The sequence below is a fragment of the Zingiber officinale genome, chromosome 2A (assembly GCF_018446385.1).
Source record: "Zingiber officinale cultivar Zhangliang chromosome 2A, Zo_v1.1, whole genome shotgun sequence".
Lineage (NCBI taxonomy): Eukaryota > Viridiplantae > Streptophyta > Magnoliopsida > Zingiberales > Zingiberaceae > Zingiber > Zingiber officinale.
Window position 1 is genome coordinate 118,603,941 of NC_055988.1, and position 18,363 is coordinate 118,622,303.

The 18,363-nt window shown below is 36.4% G+C and overlaps 1 pseudogene; it reads left to right on the forward strand.

The window, feature by feature from the left end:
- Window positions 1-671: 671 nt before the first annotated feature.
- LOC122042072 overlaps window positions 672-18,363 on the forward strand; it is a 52,184-nt pseudogene continuing 34,492 nt past the window's right edge.

Genomic DNA, 18,363 nt, shown 5'->3' on the forward strand with positions numbered 1-18,363 from the left:
ACATCCTAAATTTATCATTGGAGACAAATATCCTACAATACGTCATATATAAGAATTAAACTATGAGTGTTTGAGATACTGCATGAACGCCCTTCTGTTGGATCATAACCAGGGGCATGTATATTATCTTTTTTTATTGACCGTCCTAAATTATCTTGTTGATTAAGTGTTGAGTGGTATAAATAGATTAGTTTGTTTGGTTATTCTAAACCCAGATCTTATTCAATTAGTGATTTAAAGTTTATATATAAATACTGGAATTTAATTTTTAAAAATAAAAAGAAAATACTAAACTTTAGATTTAATAATAATAATAATAATAATAATAATAATAATAATAATAATAAAGCACATGTTTCTTATATTTTATCTTTTCCTTTCTTTTCAACCATTCAAACAAATTTACCAAACAACTTGATTTACAGGAATTAAATTACTATTACAGTAAAAGAAATAGTAGAAAATAATATAAAGTTTTGGAACATAAAGATCTGTTTTTGCATATTTCTTACTATCATAGCTCATATAATATAAATAGACGTAATTAACTAAAGAGATGATTCCATGGTGTTTCTTTCTATTAATTTTCTATTCAGTGTCGACAAATGGTGGTAGTGTGCCAAAATGCAGTCCCACTTTCCTTAAAGTTTTCCAAACAGAGACAAATCAGTTGACTAGAGTCTTCCTGCCCTAAACTCTATCATCATCTTCTTAAGTTGTTAAATGTTATAACTTAGCCTGCAGCAACTCGGCGCAAAGAACACAACAAAAAATTGCAGGGGCAGACAACGCAAATCGTTAGAATTCCATGGGGCAGATGCAGCTCTTTCTTCTACACTTTCTGGAAATAGTAGTAGCAGAGACATTCTTTCTACTTGGCGGATCTTCCCCTGGTATGTTATGAAAGAAATCTTAATTCAGAATTATATTAAATTATAGAATCGGAGGATTTTGATAAGATCTTTTAACTGATCTATTCAAATAAAATCTTCAGAATTGTATGAATCGGATAAGATCCTTTTGGATCTATTTAAATAAACCTTTAAGTTTTATTTCATTTTCTAAGATAAATTTATTTTTCTATTAGATAAGTTAGACTTTTCTCTTTAAAAATAATCCTATGTGTCTATCTAAGGAGATATTATGTAACTTTTGGAAGACAGGTAATTTCTTTTGGTTAATCAATTCAACTTGATTATTGGAGATTGATTCCTCTCAAAATGATCATCCTATCTCCTTTTTTTTTTTATTTTTATTTTTTATTTTATGTGATAGGACCCAAGTTCCTATCAACTTGGTGTCATAAGCCGCATTCAGCTTCACCATCGCCCTATAACATCAAGCATCAATCCTTCAACATCTAAAGCGCACATCCATTAACAAGTGCATGATCTTAACCTGCCTTCAAGAGAAGAAAATCCACTCCAACATGACGATCGAAGGATCTCAACCTAATGCCAAATGAGCTCTAGAATTTGAATCTAAGCATGATCACAAGGTTAAGAACTCCTTAATCAATTTGGTTCCTCTTGTTATGAGAATATTGATGGAGAGTCGGTCAAAATCTGACAGACTACAACCGTATTGGAGTACCAAGGATGATTTGAGCATCTCTCCAACCGAACTCATGATTGATCAGAAAAGCAATTATTGGGCACTTTTATTGAGGGGTGTCACCTTTATATACAATAAGAAATAAAAATGAATCGACCATGTACCATGAAGGATGTCTTATCCTTTGCACGAGTACAAAAGAGAAGATCAATGAGGATGGAAACAAGGTAATTTGTGAACACACATCTCATTATTCAACATCCTATAGATTGACAAAAGAAGAGATCAATGAATAAATGACAAAAGGATTATGCTTGTATCGTGATGAAAAGTGGCACTGTTGTCATCAATGCAAGCAAAAGAGGATATTTATGATTGAACAAATAGAGAACTTTGAGGAAGAAGATGATTTTGATGAAGGCGAAGATGAAACACAAGAAAACATAGACTAAATACAAGATGACTATATGACAATATCAATTCATGCCTTAGAAGGACTATAAATTCCACAAACGACAAAGGTAAAAGGATTCATTAAAAAAAACCAATGATGATACTTATAGACTCAGGAAGCACCAATAATTTTCTAGACAACATTGGGAAGAAGACTTAAACAAAAAGTAGAGCAAGCATCTACATTTGATGTCAAGGTGGAGAATGGAAGATCACTTATAAGTCTAGGAAAGTGTGACGGTATTAAAATTTTCTTACCGAATTATGAAGTAACTACGTATCTGTTTCTTCTACCCCTAGATGGATGTGATGTCATAGTTGGAGCATAATGGTTGAGAATATTAGGAGACAATATAGAATTTCTCTCAGCTAACAAGGCACTTCCAAGATCAAGGAAAAGAAATTTGCATCAGAGGCAAGAGACAAAATTCTATCACATTAATCAGTAGTCATCTGATAGAGAGATTATTAAAGAAAGACTGCTCTATATTTCTCATGCAACTCTCCATCAAGAAGGAACCTAAAGGTAATCACATAGTCCTCAAGAATTAGAGACACTTCTTTCAAAATTTTTTATGATATTTGTTGAGCCAAAGGGGCATCCTCCACTATATTCACATGATCATCATATACCTCTAAATCCGAAGAGTGCACCAGCAAATGTTCGGCCTTATCACTACCCTCACATATAGAAGGAGGAAATTGAGAAGATTGTACAAGAGATGTTTCAAGTTGATATCGTTATCTCTGTTAGTGCAATCAACCTTTAGGGTTTCGATGTTTGACAATGTACCCAATTATGGTTAGGTTGACTAAGGGTTAATCCAAATAGGACTTGATGTTTGAAAGAAAGAAGTCTAGTCAGGACTAGATGACTAGCAAGGGTAAGTCTTAACCGAAGGTTAGCCAATGGGAAGTCCTGGTGAGTGAAGTCAGACCCTAGTGAGTGCGGTAGAGAAGTCTTGGAGGAGTAAACTCCAAACATGTGCGCGTCGACCAACCAACAATTTCTTAATACCGCTAACATTGTTTTACCTTATTGTTTTATATCTATTATGCTAACTCAGTCTTGCAAGTAAATCTTAGTAGATCAAATTGATCAGACACTAATCGGGACTAGAGAGAGTCCAACCAGGTCTAAAGGATCAAATGTTTGGCATGTAAGGTCAAGTAAGTAACTAGAGGAGAGTGATCTAGTGAGAAATAGTCCCAGTGGGACTGTAAGTGTTGATCCAGTTTAAGTGTTTTTTGGAAGCCTAAACTAGGACCATGACTAGATTCTAGTCTTGATAAAACAGTATTTAATTAATAATGCTATTATATATTATGCTAACTCTATTTTATAGGTTACACATTATTTTTGGACTAACATATTTTTATAGACTTCAAAAGAAAAAATCTTCCTTGGATGAATACTATCGGAGGCACCTCAAAGGTGCTCGGAGGTGCCTCAGAGTAGCGCATAGAGGTGCCCTGGATCCATCAAAGGTGCCTTCTTGGAGATAGAGTTTGCATTGCGGACAGATGCCCTGGAGTGCGCTAGAGGCGCCCCGAATGAGTGCTTGGAGGTGTCTTGGAGTGCTTGGAGGCACCCTCGCACAGATAGAAACTGAAGCTCGCAGAGTTAATCGAGTCCAAAGCTTACAAGATTAGTTTTGAGATTGGAGGCACCTCGAATGCGGTTGGAGGTGCCCTCAACGCTCAATAAAAGAGTTGTTCGGCCAGTATAAGAGGTACAACTCATACAGAAGCTCTTAAGACTATTCTACGACCACTCACTACTACCACATTCAAGCTTCAATGACGCAAGAATGACACAACGCCACTACATGCTCAAACAAGCCTAGACTTTGGTAACGTGTAGTTATTGCATAATTTTTCTATCACTTTTTCCCTGCATATTAAATTCTGAGATTGGTAGTTTTGTTACCAACCTAATTTTTGTAAAGAAGCGATTTGATAGTGAATTACCCATCAGAAAGGTCCAAAGGACCTAGGTCTTGGAGTATAAGTCGTCGAAAACTCTGAACCAAGTAAAAAACCAACCTTGTGTTCTTTCGCTTATTTTTATTGTTTATATTTTCTGCTGCACTTTATTTTAAAAAGAAAAGAAAAGGTTTTAAAAGACACGTGATTTACCTTCCCCCTTCGCCGTCACGTGCCTCGATCCTACAATCCCAAGTGTAAGTTCATATTCCTCACCAGTGCTGCTTGTGTGAAAGAGATGAAAGTTGGCAAATGTGTGTGGATTCGTGTATTCAATAAAATTATAGTGAAAGACAAGTATTTCATCCCTATCTTTGATGAATTAAGATGTGTCTCATTCTTCTCAAAGTTGGATCTTCACTTAGGCTTCCATCAGATAAGAATTCATCAGTCAGATATTCCAAAAATAGCTTTTGGACCAATAATGGACATTTTGAATTTTTAGTCATGCCTTTTAGCTTAACTAATGCACCTTCTACATTTCAAAGTTTGATGAACAATATCTCCAAGCCTTACCTTAGTATGTTTGTATTAATTTTCTTTGATGGCATTCTTATTTATAGTTCATCATTCTAAGATCATTTGTATCACATTTATAAAATACTTACTCTTTTGCATGAGCATTCTCTTTTTGTGAAAAAATCTAAGTGCAGCTTTGGGACAACTCAGGTGAAATACCTTGGTCATATTGTAAGCTAAAAAAGAGTAGTTGTTAATCCCTCAAATGTACAAGTTATGAAGGAGTGGCTCATCCCAAATAATATTAAGGCATTACGTTGGTTTTTAGGTCTCACGGGTTATTATCGTAAATTTGTAAAAGAAAATTATGGAAAGATTAGTGCTCCACTAACAACTTTTATTAAAGAAAGATGCATTTAGATGGTGTTCTGAAGTAAAAAAAAAAGGCATTCTAGAATTTAAAAGAAGTTATGATGACAACACCAGTTCTTGCTCTACCTAATTTCAATAATCAATTTGTAATTGAAGTTTATGCATCCGGAGTTGGAATCAAAGCAGTTCTTATACAAGAAATATGACCAGTAGCTTTTACACGCAAGACACTATCTCCTCTACATCAACAAATGTCTATTTGTAACAAAGAAATGTTGATTACCATACATACCTTATAAAATGGAGACCCTATCTTCTTAGCCAACGCTTTCAAATATGAATTGACAATAAGAGCCTTAAGTTCATCTAGGAACAATGTATCTATAATATAGATCAACAGAAATTGATCAAGAGGCTCTTGGGATATGATTATGAAATCATTTACAAGAAAGGAAAGGAAAGTATAGTAGTTGATGCATTATCTTTCCTTCCTAACTAAATGGAGTTCACTGCTATATCTTTAGTAACTTGCAAGAACTTTGACAATATAAAAAGAGAGCTAAAGGAAAATTCATCAACATAATCTCTCATTCAGTGCATACTAGAAAATTCATCACTATAACCTCGCTATTCTTGGAATTAAGAAATTTTACAATATAAAGACAGAATCTTCCTTCCAACAAACTTAGTCGAAAAGAGAGTAATATTGGAGGAATTCTATTCTTCACCAATTCAGGGAATTCTTGCTTCCTACTCATGTATAAACGGATTTCAAGAGTTTTCTATTGAAAAGGAATGAAAAAATATATCAAAAACTTTGTTGCTAAATGTGATGTATGTAAAAAAAAAAAAATAAAGGAGAAAATGTACCCAGACTAGGCCTTCTTCAACCCCTCCCCATACTCGAACAAATATGGACAGATATTTCCATAGATTTTATAGATGGGTTACCAATTTCATAAGGACAAACCACTATCATGGTGATCGTTGATCGCTTCACAAAATATGCTTATTTTTGTTCGTTATCACATCCTTATATAGCTACCCATATTGACCAAGTATTTGTTGATCATATAATCAAACTACTTGGGCTACCAAGATCTATTGTCATTGATAGAGCTCCAGTATTTATAAGTAAATTTTAGAAAAAATTATTTCAATTACATGACACTAAACTTAATTTTAGCACATCCTACCACCCACTGTTAGATGGGTAAACAAAGGTGGTTAATCGATATTTAGAGAATTATTTATGACCCTTAACTGATGAAAGACTAAAGGAGTGGGTTGTTGGCTTCCGTGGGCAGAATGGTAGTACAATATGACCTACCACTCAGCTATTAAGATTACCCCATTTGAAGCAATTTATGGATATGTACCACCCTTGATCAGCTCATACACACATGGATCAATAGATGTGCATCAAGTCGATTAAATCCTACGCACAAGGGACCAAATATTGCAACTTTTGAAAAGCAACTTATGCAATGCAAAGCAAAAATGAAGCAATTAGTCAACAAATATCGTTCAAAAAGAGAATTTGCAATAGAAAATTGGATGTTTCTAAGACTTCAACCATATAAATAGGTTTCAATTCGTCCTTCAACCTCTATGAAGTTACCACCAAAATTGTATGACCCTTATAAGGTAATAGAGCCTATTGGACCTATTGTTTATCACCTAGAGCTTCTACAAGATTATAAAATACACCATATATTTCATATGTCTTGTTTAAAGAAGAAATTAGGTGATCTTGTCTGAAAGTTGATGAGATGGATGTTGTGGATGTTGCGCTCCCGCTGACCTCCTGTGGACTTTGCTCCGAACTGCAACACAAGAAGTGTCAGTGTTGATCCAGGGAAGGGGTCCTCGGTGATGACCCTCCGACGCTCAAGCCAGTCTCCGACAAATAAGAAGAAGTAAGTAGCGGAGCAACAAGAAGACTGTAGCGCCACAATAAATATTGCATACCTCCGTCGATGCTTTGACCCCCTTTTATATAGAGCTTCGGCAGCGCACGTGCACACTTCCCAAGGTAAGCATGCATCTCAAAGCTTTCCCTGAAAAGATGTGTTAGTAAAGTATCCCTGACATAGTACCTTAACAGGTCGAGCATATCTTTGAAGTGACAATGGAAGCTTCCGCCGTACAATCCTCTGTCTAACCATGCCACCTGCTAGCGGCACTAGCTCCCAAAAGGATGTTGAAAGATAGCTTGTTGTGCCTTCTGCTTGGTCAAGTGGAATCCGATCGGTTGGAATTTCGTCGTCCGTGTGTTGTCCGCTGTCGGACCGAGTGGGATAGCCGCTTGGCCGGAAGTCCACTGTCCAAGTGTTGTCTGTTGCAGATGTTGGTTAATCCTAGGAAAACGTTCTGTTTCCACTGTACAAAAATTTTTGTACAAGTGTCGAACCTTTCCTTAAATAACCTATTGTGTTCTTTAGAAGTTAAATCAGGAATCGCAGACGGAACTTAATATCATTGATTCCAAATTTAACTTATATGTTCTTAATGGTTTAGATTTGAATCGCAAGCGGAACTTAATACTATTGATTCAAATCTACCTAAATTATTAATTCCATAAATATTAATTTCCAAAATTGGCTTCCAGGACTGCATGGCGAGACACATGGCCTTCTTGGATATGGGAGCAACCACCACCGCCTAGGCAAAGCCTTTTAAGGAAAGCTAATATTTATTTCCTTAAATAACTTTAGGTTAACCAAAAAGAACAATCGAATCACAAATTCGAAAAAGAAGAAAACACAAAATCAAAAAATAAATTCGATAAACTAGATCTAATTGCCTCTTGTATTTAGAATTCATACAAAGAAAAATAACTAGTATGATACGGAAGAAAACTACTAGTTATACATTCTCTATGTAAGCTAATGACCTCAAGATCTTCTACCGTATTCCTTGCCTCGCCTTGGACGTCGTGTGGACGACGATCCTCCAAGATGAACACCACCCAAAAGCTTCCTCCTTCTTCTTCTAAAATTCGGCCACCACCACCACCAAGGAGAAGAGAGCAAAGGGAGAGGAAGAAGGCAGAGGGTCGGCCACCAAGAGATCACCCAAGCAAAAGAATAAGAGTTGTGTTTCATGAAGCCCCCTCACCCCTTCTTTTATATTACTTGCCCAAGGTAAATAAGGAAAAACTTTTTACAAAAAATAAAATCATCTAAGAGTTTTTCCTTTTCCCTTTTTATTTTTCCTTTTCTTTCCTCTTGATTGAATCAATTACCAATCAATGGTTGAGATCAATCCTATTTGGTTTAGGATTGGGATTGGCCGACCCCTTGCTTGGACACCAAGCAAGGTGGTCGGCCACCATATTTAGGAAAGAAAAATAATAATTTTTATAAAATTTTACAAGAAGAAAACTCTTATAAAATTTTATAAGCTCTCTTTCCTAAAGTAAGAGTTAAAAAAGGAAAGTTCTAAAAATTAAAACCATGTTTTAAAATTTAAAACTTCTCTTATAAGATTTCCTTTTTTAACATGGTGATAGAAAATTTAAATTTTAAAACTTCTTTTCCCTTTTTTTCTTAAACCATGAGGATGGTTAAAAAAAGGAAAGTTTTAAAATCTTTTAAACTCTCTATTTAAACATGTGGCCTAATTCAAATAAGGAAAGTTTTAAAAATTAAAATCTCTCTTTTAAAACTTATAGTTTTCTACAAAGAGAAGATTTTAAAAATTCAAAACAACCCTCCTATTTGAATTAATGTTGGCCGACCCTTACAAGCTTGGTCACCAAGCTATAGGGTCGACCCCTATAAGAGGATGTGGTCGGCCATTGCTTGGTCACCAAGCAATGGTCCGACCCTCTTCTTGGACACCAAGAAGAGCCTTACATTTGGATAGACTTGAGGCTATAATGAGGTTACGACAGGGACCTAGAGGAGAAATTGGTTTTGTCCTTCTGATAAGCTTGAATATCCCGTGTTCGCCCCGAACACACAACTCAAGTTCATCGATAATAACTCATTCCACTAGAGAGTTATTACCGCACTACCGCACCAATCCCAAATTACATTATGGGCTCCTTCTTATCATGAGTGTGTTAGTCTCCTTGTGTTTAAGATTACGAATGCCACTAATTAAGTAAGCTACTGACAACTCACATAATTAATATCTAGCACCAAGAGTAGTACCACTCAACTTTATTGTCATGTCGGACTAGGTCCACCTGCAGGGTTTAACATGGCAATCCTTATGAGCTCCTCTTGGGGACATTCTCAACCTAGATAACTAGGACACAGATTCCTTCTATAATCAACAACACACACTATAAGTAATATCATTTCCCAACTTAACGAGCATATTGATTTATCGAGCTAAACCTTACCCTTTGATAAATCAAAGAAATAAATATTAATATATGTGCTTGTTATTATATTAGGATTAAGAGTGCACACTTCCATAATAACTAAGGTTTAGTTCTTTTACTAAGTCAGTACAAAAAGAACTTACCTAAATGATCCTACTCAATACACTTAAAGTGTATTAGTGTAATTTATTAGTCAAGATAAACTAATACTTAATTACACTACGACTATTCTGATGGTTTGTTCATTTCCATCTTAGTCGCGAGCAACTGTTTATAATTTATAGAGAACTGATAACATGATCTTCTGAGTGTGACACCACACTCTATGTTGTCTACTATACAAATTAATTGAACAATAACATTTAACAAATAAATGCAGATATTGACCAATGTGATTCTTTTATTTTAACAAATAAATGTTTACAAAAGCTAGGCTTTTAGTATACACTCTAACAATCTCCCACTTATACTAAAAGACTAAGCTGCCATATCTGTTGCCTTACATCTGATTCCCATCCCCACCACATGTCGATCAAAAGCTTTCGCTAGAAGGGCCTTTGTGAAAGGATCTGCTAGGTTATCTTCTGATGCAATCTTGACGACGACAACTTCTCCTCGCTTGACGATGTCTCGTATCAGGTGGTACTTACGCTCTATATGTTTACTTGCCTTATGAGCTCGTGGTTCCTTCGAGTTTGCAACTGCACCGCTATTATCACAATAAATTGTGATGATCTTGGGCAAACCAGGAATCACATCTAAGTCCATTAGAAAGTTCCTGAGCCATACAGCTTCTTTGGCTGCCTCAGAGGCTGCCATATACTCAGCTTCCATGGTTGAGTCCGAGACGCATTTCTACTTAACACTCCTCCATGCAATGACTCCACCTCCTAGAGTAAACACATAGCCTGATGTTGACTTACTATTGTCCCTATCTGATTGAAAGTCCGAATCCGTGTAACCCACAAGGAGCAACTCGTCTGCTTGGTAAACTAGCATATAATCTCTAGTCTCTCAGATACTTCAATATATGCTTTACCGCAGTCCAATGTCCTTGTCTAGGGTTACTTTGATATCTGCTGACCATGCCCACGGAAAAACAAATATCAGGTCTCGTACACAACATTGCATACATAAGGCTTCCACCGGCTGAAGCATAAGGAACTACCTTCATTTCCTCCATCTCCTTTGATGTTTTCGGAGACATCTCTTTAGATAAGGCTACTCCATGCCTAAAAGGTAAGAAACCTTTCTTGGAGTTCTGCATGCTAAAACGAGTAAGGACCATATCTATATATGAAGCTTGGGATAGACACAACATTCTTTTCTTGTGATCCCTTATAACTTTGATCCCAAGAATGTGTGCACATTCTCCTAAGTCCTTCATATCAAATTATTTGGACAACCATACCCTTACGTCCGATAATACCTTGACATTATTGCCAATTAACAAAATATCATCTACGTATAATACAAGAAATACCATTACGTTTCCGTTACACTTCTTGTATACACAAGACCCATCCGGACACTAGATAAATTCATATGACTGGATTACTTCGTTAAACCGGATGTTCCAAGATCTTGAAGCTTGCTTCAATCCGTAAATGAACCGATTAAGCTTACACACTAGATGCTCTTTGTCTTTTTCAATGAACCCTTCTAGTTGCTTCATATGGATGTTTTCTTCAAGACTTCCGTTAAGAAAAGCTATCTTGACATCCATTTGCCAAATCTCATAATCCATATGAGCAGCAATGGATAAGAGTATCCGGATAGACTTAAGCATGACTACCGGCGAAAAAGTCTCCTCATAGTCGATTCCCTCTTTCTAAGTATACCCTTTCGCAACAAGCCTTGCTTTGAAGGTTTCTACCTTCCCATCTGTCCCTCTTTTCCTTTTGTAGATCCACTTGCATCCAACGGCTTTTACACTATCAGGTGGTTCTACAAGATCCCAGACCTTATTAGAGTACATAGACTCTATTTCAGAATTCATTGTCTTTTGTCAAGATACTGCATCTATATCTTAGAGTGTTTCATCATATGTCCGGGGATCAGGTTCATGTTTACCCGGGATCAAGTCTGAAGACTCTCCCAAAAACATGAATCTCTCAGGTTACCTTACAACCCTCCCAGTACGACGAGGCACCGGCTGTGGTTGTGTATCATGTGCAACACGTGTTGCAGTCTCTTGTGGTACTTCATCTTGTACCGTTGGTACTAAAGTAGACGTGTCCTCTCTAATTTCTTCTAGAACTATTTCACTCATGGGCTTATGGTTCATTACATAATCTTCTTCTAAAAATCGAGCATTGGTGCTAACAATGATCTTCTGATTTTTAGGATTATAAAACAAACCACCTTTCGTTCCCTTAGGATATCCCACAAACAGACAAACTTCTGTACGTGATTCCAACTTGTCAGTATCTCCCTTCAGCACATGTGCTGGACTACCCCATATCTGGATATGATTCAAACAAGGCTTACGCCCATTCCATAATTCTATGGGAGTAGAAGGAACTATTTTAGAAGGTACCATATTCAGAATGTACACTGCCGTTTCTAAAGCATATCCCCAAAATGAATTTGGTAATTCTGAATAACTCATCATCGATCTAACCATTTCCATAAGAGTCCTATTCCTTCGTTCTGCCACACCATTTTGCTGGGGTGTACCAGGTGCAGTCAATTGGGATTGAATCCCGACTTCTGATAAGTAATTCCTAAACTCTCCAAAGAGGTATTCGCCACCACGGTCAGACCGTAGTGTCTTGATACTTTTACCAAGACGTTTCTCCATATCAACCCTATATTCTTTGAACTTGTCAAAGCATTCAGACTTGCGGCGCATTAGGTAAATGTATTCGTATCTTGAATAATCGTCTATAAAGGAGACGAAGTATTCATAACCACCTCTTGCCTGGATAGACATAGGACCACACAAATCAGAATGGACCAATTCTAATGCATCTTTGGCTCTATACCCCTTGGCCTTAAAAGGTCTCATGGTCATTTTACCTTCCAAGCAGGATTCACATGTTGAAAAGTTTTCCAACTCTAATGAACCCAATAGTCCATCGGTTACAAGCCTTTGAATCCTACTTAAGTTAATATGTCCAAGCCTTAGATGCCAAAGATATGTTTGGTTCATTTCCGAAGGTTCTTTTCTCTTATTAGAGTTAGAAGATGTGTTATTAATTTCCATATTTTGCTTTGTGGGAGAAATTGGATTTAAAGTGTATAAATTGCCAACCAATGCACAAGAACAGATAATCACCTTATTTCTCTTTATAACGACATTGTTACTAAAGGAAACTGAATATCCATCCATATACAGTTTAGAAACTGAAATTAAATTCTTTCTAAAACTGGGTACATAAAGACAATTTCTTAAAATCAAATTTCTATTCCTATCAAAAGATAAGTAGACGTCTCCCACTGCAACAGCCGCCACCTTAGTAGCATTGCCCATGTAGACGGTTATCTCTCCATCAAATAGTCGTCGGGTTTCCTGGAACCCTGCAATGAATTGCAGACATAATTAGTGGCTCCTGTATCTACACACCATGTACTGGTAGATAACACCGCTAAATATGTTTCAACTACTAGAGTATGAGATATACCTTTATTGTTCTGATTCCTACGAGGACAGTCCGCCTTCCAATGTCCAGACTGCTTGTAGATGAAGCACTTGCCCTTCGGCTTCTTCATTCCAGCTTTCTGTCCTGTACTCTGAGGTTTATTCACCTTGTTTGCTGAAAAGATCTGTTTCTTCTTCTTCTTGCCTTTCGACTTAGAAGTAGAACCATTTTCAGCATAGTGAGTCTGAGAACTGTGACGAAATATTCCTTCTGCTGCCTGTAGTTCTGTCAGAAGTTCCGCCAACGTATACTCTCTTTTGTTCATGTTATAGTTCAGGCGGAACTGCTCAAAACTTCTGGGTAGCGTTTGGAGAATTATATCGACCTGGGTTTCCCCATCGATTTCTCCTCCAAGGACTTGTATTTCATTCAGATAAGCCATCATTTTGAGGATATGATCCCTTACGGGTGTCCCCTCAGACATGGTGACTGTCATTAACTTCCTCATTGCCTCTTGCCTAGCAGTCCGACTCTGGTGCCCAAAGAGTTCTTTGAGATTATTCATTATATCATAAGTTGTTAGTAAATCTTGATGCTGATGTTGCAATAAATTTGACATTGATGCCAAAATGTAACACCGCGCCATCTCATCAGCTTTTACCCATTTCTTATGATACTCAATCTCCTCTGGGGTAGAGTCACCGTCAGGTGCATCAGGGCAAGCCTCAGTCAGTACAAACTTATAGCTTTTAGCAGTAAGAACTATGTCCAGGTTTCTTTTCCAATCAATATAGTTGGGACTAGTAAGTTTGTTCTCTTTCAATATAATGGCTAATGGGTTGAATGTCATCCTAAGAATCACAAAAATAAACTTTGGTCAAGACGCTAAATTTAGAATAATATTGATTCCTCAAACAATACTATTTTAAATTAACCAACACCTCAAATTACCGTGAATATTGCATGCCACGTTAGTGTAGAGGTATACAAATTCATCATTTGTAAGAGGAGGGCGTAACCCATTAATTTTATTATCCTGTCATCCTAACTTTATGACAAATAAAATTAATAGTTGGTTTCACTTTGGTCACACAAGACAATAGCAGTGACTCCGTTGGGAAGGATACTATTGAATGCATCTAAGTGTATACCATTACTTGATACTAAGTCCATTAAATAGGATTGTGCCCCTTCAGTTGGAGAAGATCACACGCTCCTAAATAATTTCCTATAACCATCCATAAAAGAAAGTTTGATCTAGTGATCCGCAACAAACCCATCCGTTGTGGAGGGAGGCACTCAGAGCCAACATGCAGGCTTGTTGCATCACTTACAAACCAGTAATGGAGACTATGGGATTTATTAAAATCTCTCTCCCACTTAGTTATTTAAAATTGAGGATTTTTAACCTATCCTAGCATACATCACATGCATATAAACATCACAGTAAATAAAAGCAATAAGTTTGGAAACTAATTTTCCAACTATTATGACTTTTTCCATCACTGTCTTCAGTATGCGCCAACCCTAGCTGCTGCCATCTTTAACCACCGCCATCGGGTCGAGTTGTCTCATCCTTCTTGCTTCTTATTCCGCTGTGCCTCTGGTGCTCCAAAAGTACCACACCTCTCAAGAATCCGATCCGCGACAAAAATAGAATTTTATATATATCAATCCTTTATTCCACGAGGGAATGTGCATGTATTCTAGATCGAATAAAAAATAAAATTCTAAAAATAATACAGCTCCTGTTGTATTTTATACATACAATCATGCACACAAATAATGCCCTTGACATGTCCAAGGGTCCAATCACACACAATATCAATAAGCCATAATAGTTGGAGCCTGCAACCAAAGAGTTAGCATATCCTACTACTATCCTGCCTAAATTATGTATGACATGTGCATAACCTATTTGAATTCTAAAAATACGCAGAGGCAAACCCTAGCTCTGATACCAATTGTTGGTTAATCCTAGGAAAACGTTCCGGTTCCACTGTACAAAAATTTTTGTACAAGTGTCGAACCTTTCCTTAAATAACCTATTGTGTTCTTTAGAAGTTAAATCAGGAATCGCAGACGGAACTTAACATCATTGATTCCAAATTTAACTTATCTGTTCTTAATGGTTTAGATTTGAATCGCAAGCGGAACTTAACACTATTGATTCAAATCTACCTAAATTATTAATTCCATAAATATTAATTTCTAAAATTGGCTTCCAGGACTGCATGGCGAGGCACATGACCTTCTTGGATATGGGAGCAACACCACCGCCTACGCAAAGCCTTTTAAGGAAAGCTAATATTTATTTCCTTAAATAACTTTAGGTTAACCAAAAAGAACAATCGAATCACAAATTCGAAAAAGAAGAAAACACAAAATCAAAAAATAAATTCGATAAACTAGATCTAATTGCCTCTTGTATTTAGAATTCATACAAAGAAAAATAACTAGTATGATACGGAAGAAAACTACTAGTTATACATTCTCTTTGTAAGCTAATGACCTCAAGATCTTCTGCCATATTCCTTGCCTCGCCTTGGACGTCGTGTGGACGACGATCCTCCAAGATGAACACCACCCAAAAGCTTCCTCCTTCTTCTTCTAAAATTCGGCCACCACCACCACCAAGGAGAAGAGAGCAAAGGGAGAGGAAGAAGGCAGAGGGTCGGCCACCAAGAGATCACCCAAGCAAAAGAATAAGAGTTGTGTTTCATGAAGCCCCCTCACCCCTTCTTTTATATTACTTGCCCAAGGTAAATAAGGAAAAACTTTTTACAAAAAATAAAATCATCCAAGAGTTTTTCCTTTTCCCTTTTTATTTTTCCTTTTCTTTCCTCTTGATTGAATCAATTACCAATCAATGGTTGAGATCAATCCTATTTGGTTTAGGATTGGGATTGGTCGACCCCTTGCTTGGACACCAAGCAAGGTGGTCGGCCACCATATTTAGGAAAGAAAAATAATAATTTTTATAAAATTTTACAAGAAGAAAACTATTATAAAATTTTACAAGCTATTATAAAACTAGGGCCAAGACCAAGTGGATGAGCCATGTAGGTGGCCGGCCAAAGCTTGGGTCCCAAGCTTAGGTGGCCGGCCACTAGAATATTTAAAAGGATTTTTATTAAAATTATTTCTTATGTGGATATCATGATTTTAAAAGAGAGTTTAAAAAATTAAAAATTTCCTTTTATAGCTTTCTACAAAAGATTAAGAGAAGAGATTAATCTCTTTCCTTATTTGTAGTTTAAAAGGATGGTTTTAATTTTTGGTAAAAACTTTCCTTATTTGTAAATCATCTACATGTTTAAAAGAGAGTTTAAAATTTGAAATCTTTCCTTATTTGTTGATTAAAGGAGGATTTTAAATTTTAAGAAAACTTTCCTTTTTAACCATGTTCATGATTTAAAAGAAAGTTTAAAAATTAATAATTCTCTTTTATTAGTTTCTACAAAAGATTGAGAAAAGATTTGATATCTTTCCTTATTTGTAGATTAAAAGAGATTTTAATTTTTAGAGATGACTTTCTTTTTATCCACATATTTAAAAGAAAGATTTTAATTTATTAAATTTCCTTTTTATAAACCAATCATGAAGGGATTAAATTATTGGAGAAATTTTATAAATTTCTGGAGACAAATTAGGAAGTTTTAATTAATTAAAACTCTCCTTGTTTGTAGCTTTGGTGTGGCCAGCCAAATAAAATTGAGAAAGAAAATTGTTTTTAATTAAATAATTTTTCCTTTTCAATGGAAAAAGAATTAAGAAAATTTTTATTAAATTTTCCTTATTCGCCAGGATCAAGGATTATAAAAGAGGGGGTAGAGGAGGCTTCAAAGCGAACGACTCTATTCTATTTCTCTCCCTCTTTCTTCCTTGGTGGTGTGGCCGGCCCTATTTCTCTCCTGTCCTCTTGTTGGCCGAAACTTACCTCTTGGTGGAGCTTTTGTTAGTGGCCGGATCAAGGAAGGAGAAGAAGGAGAGAAAGCAAGCCTCGTTTCTAGCATCCCTTGGAGCATGGTGGTGGTGGCCGAACCTCTTCATCCTAGAAGATGTTTTGATGGCCGAAACTTGCAAGGAAGAAGAAGGTGATTTGTGGTTTCTCATCTCGGAAGATCGTTGCCCACACAACGTCCGAGGTTAGAAGAGGAATACGGTAGAAGATCAAGAGGTTTTTCTAAAAGGTATAACTAGTATTTTTCTTTCCGCATCATTCTAGTAATTTTTGGAAATAATACTAAATACAAGAGGCATACGATTCTAGAGTTTCGAATTTGTTTTCGATATAGTGTTCTTTTGTTTTTCTTGTCCTTGTGATTTGATTGTTCTTTTCGGTTAACCTAAAGTTATTTTAGGAAATTAAATATTAGCTTTCTATAAAAGGTTTTGTCTAGTCGGTGGTGGTTGCTCCCATATCCAAGAAGGCCATGTGCCTCGCCATGTCAGTACTGGGAACCAATTATGGAAATTAATATTTAATGGAGTTAATAACTTAAGGTGACTTGGGTCGAACGTGTTAAGTTCCGCAGGAGATCCAAGTCAAAACCTAAAAAAACAAATAGATTAAGTTTTGGATCAAACGTGTTAAGTTTCGCAGGCGATCCAAAATTTAATTTAAAAGAACACATGGTAGCTAGGAAAAGGTTCAGACCTTTGTATAAAAATTTTGTACAGTGGAACCTCTAGGTTTTCCGAGTAGCAACCAACAATTGGTATCAGAGCTAGGGTTTTTCCTCTGTGTATTTGGTATTAGTTTAATTATGCACATGTCATACATAATTTAGGCAGGATAATAGTAGGATGTGCTAACTTTGTGGATGCAGGATCCAACTATTATGGCTTATAGTTTTATGTGTGTGATTGGACCCTTGGACATGTCAAGGGCATTTATATGTGTGTGCATGATTGTATTATAAAATACAGCAGGAGCTGTATTTAGTTTTATTAGGATTTTATTTTTGATCTAGATACATGTACATTCCTTTTATGGAATATAGGATCAAAATTGTAAAATTCTATTTATGTCGCGGATCGAATCTTGCAAAGCGTAGAACCTTCTAAGGACCAGAGGCGCAGCGGAACAAGGAGTAAGATGGATGCGACAGCTAGACCCGGTGGCGGTGGCCAAATATGGCAGCAGCTTGGGATGACAACACACGGAGGACAACTAGAGATAAAAGCCATAATAGTTGAAAATTAGATTTTCTATTTATTGCTTTTATATTGTGATGTGTGTGCATGTTAGTTTACAAGTTTAGTAGGCTAGCATAGTTAAAATTCCTCATTAATAAATAACTAAGTGGGAGAGAGATTTTTTAAGTAAATCCCATGGTCTCCATTACTGGTTTGTAAGTGATGCAAACAAGCTTGCGCGTTGGCTCTGAGTGCCTTCCTCCATAACGGATGAGCTAGTTTGCAGATCACTAGAACAGACTTCCATTTTTGGACGACTATAGGAAGTTAATTAAGAGCGTGTGATCTTCCCCAACGGAAGGGGCATAATCTTATTAATGGACTTAGTGTCAAGTAATGGTATACACTTAGACACATCTAATAGTATCCTCCCCATCGGAGTCACTGTTATTATTTGTGTGACCAAATGAAACCAAC